At 44.5% G+C, this 2,060-nt stretch overlaps 1 non-coding gene across 1 annotated transcript; it reads left to right on the top strand.

Annotated features, from left to right (window-relative positions):
* Positions 1–529: 529 nt before the first annotated feature.
* On the top strand, positions 530–663 carry LOC142432941 (small nucleolar RNA SNORA9). The gene has a single exon (XR_012781019.1). It is a non-coding gene; the product is annotated as a small nucleolar RNA SNORA9 (small nucleolar RNA).
* Positions 664–2,060: the final 1,397 nt, after the last annotated feature.

Raw genomic sequence — 2,060 nt, 5'->3', positions numbered from 1 at the left:
ATGGCTCAGGACCTAGCCGTGTTTTGTTCTGTTGTCCACAGGGTCACTCTGAGTCAGAAGGGACTTGATGGCACCTTACAACACCTGCTGCTCCAGGTCAGACACGCATGTGTCTATTCCAAACAAAACATGTTTAAACAGGGCTCTGCCATCAGTGGGGGCTCTCGATCAGTTCTCTCTGTAGTGCACTTGTTGAAGTCTCGTTAGGGTAGGGTGCCTTCGAGAAGGAAAGTCCAATCCAACCCATGGCTTTCTTCTGAAGGGAACTGCGGGGCCAGTTAAGTCCGAAGCAGAGAGGTCAGCTCAGAAGGTTATGGGACTATTTTATTTGGATTCTTCAGAGCATTGAGTCAATCCCAGCTTGTGGTGACCAGAGCAGGTTACCAAGGTGAGCAGACTCATAATTATGATTTGTTTTTCATAAAAGAATTTACATACATACTTGCACACATGGTCAAAGGATGCAAGAAATGGACTGTGCTCAGATGTTAACTGTGCTCATAGGGTTTCTGACATAAATGTCCCTTTGTCGCCAGCTTCTGGCGTGCTTGGGTCTGGAGTAACCCTGTGCATCCCACAGTGCTTGCAAGAGCAGCTCTGAACCCGCTCGAGACCTTGCTCTACAATATCTACACAGCAAGGTCATCGAAATTTCACACATTTAGGGGAAAATTCCCTTTTGGTCTTGTTTGTATTCCTTTTATTAAAAAGTGGGGGTTTTTTTGTAAATTACATGGAGGTTTACATTTCAGATCGTCCTGTATTCAGCAGCAGTCTAACTTTCTAATCAAAGCTCCAATAGTTTACCCTTCACTTCTCCTTGATGGTCTACTATCTTCCATTCTTCTGGCCAGTACCCTCCCCACTTTGCCATCTCCAAAATCTGTTTGGTCTGAAAGGATTTTTCTTGTTTGTTTTTCCTTTCCTTTATATCAGCAGTCTCATATAACGTAATATTTTCCCTTTTGTGATTGGCTAATTTCACTCGGCATAATGTTCTCCGGGCCCATCCATGTCACGAATGGGGTATTGCATTACAATTTTTTAGGGATGCATAGTATCCCATGGTGTGCGTGCATCAGGGTTTCTTACCCATTCTTCTACTGACGGGCGTATGTCTGTTCCTGCTATGACTCCTACTTCTTTAGGAATAAATACCCTGCAGAGGGATGGCTGCATCTTATGGGATTTCTGTTCCCACCCGCTGGAGGTAGCACCATATCGCTATCCACAGCGGTTGCCCATTATATTCTTTACATTTATTTTTACAAAGCACATAAATTGTTTTCATAATTAAAGAATCTTTCTTTTTTAAGGAAAATAAAAAGGCAGTCTTTATGGCAATAGCTTTACGATTTTTTTGAGCACACACGCATATGCCCTTCGATCTAGGACTCTGCGTCATAGATTCCAGTACGTGAGCCTGAAGTGGCAAATCCAGTGACTTTCCTGTCAAGTTATGAGAATCACAAGGCAGGTGGTTAAATAAAATATAGCATCTCTGTGCTATTAAAGAACTACACCACTCATTGTATGCGACTCATCTCTTGACACAAAATGGTGCATAAGTAAGTGTGGTCAAGAAAACTGAAGGTGCCTGGCTATCAAGAGATACAGCCTTTGGGGTCTTAAAGGCTTGTAATTAAACAGGCAGCCATCTAGCAGGGAAGCCACAAAGCCCACACAGAAGAAACACAACAGCCTGTGTGATCATGAGGTGTCGATGGGAAGTTCAAAAACATGCAACCAATTTGATGTTGTGATAGTTAAGGTTTATTGTGCCAACCTGGCCGATGAACACATGTGGGATTAATTGAAGGGCGGAGGGATAAATAAATGTCTCAGTGAGCCTTGCCTTTCTAGTTCTCGGGTCTCTTGTTCTCTGAGGGTCAGACCAGTGTGTGGCTGCCTTAGCCAGTTCCCTGCTTCAGCTGGCAAGGCTCACTTCCTACAAGACATCCCTGAGGAGATGCCACATGGACCTACCCTGATGCAGCCCTGGGTGCTGGAGCAGTTGTGTGGAGACCCCTGCCAGCGCTGAGATGCTTACATGCTCACTG

This window comes from Tenrec ecaudatus, chromosome 18 (genome assembly GCF_050624435.1).
Source record: "Tenrec ecaudatus isolate mTenEca1 chromosome 18, mTenEca1.hap1, whole genome shotgun sequence".
Classification (NCBI taxonomy): Eukaryota; Metazoa; Chordata; class Mammalia; order Afrosoricida; family Tenrecidae; genus Tenrec; species Tenrec ecaudatus.
Note: the sequence above shows the minus strand (reverse complement) of the source record. Positions and strands in the feature narration are given on the sequence as shown.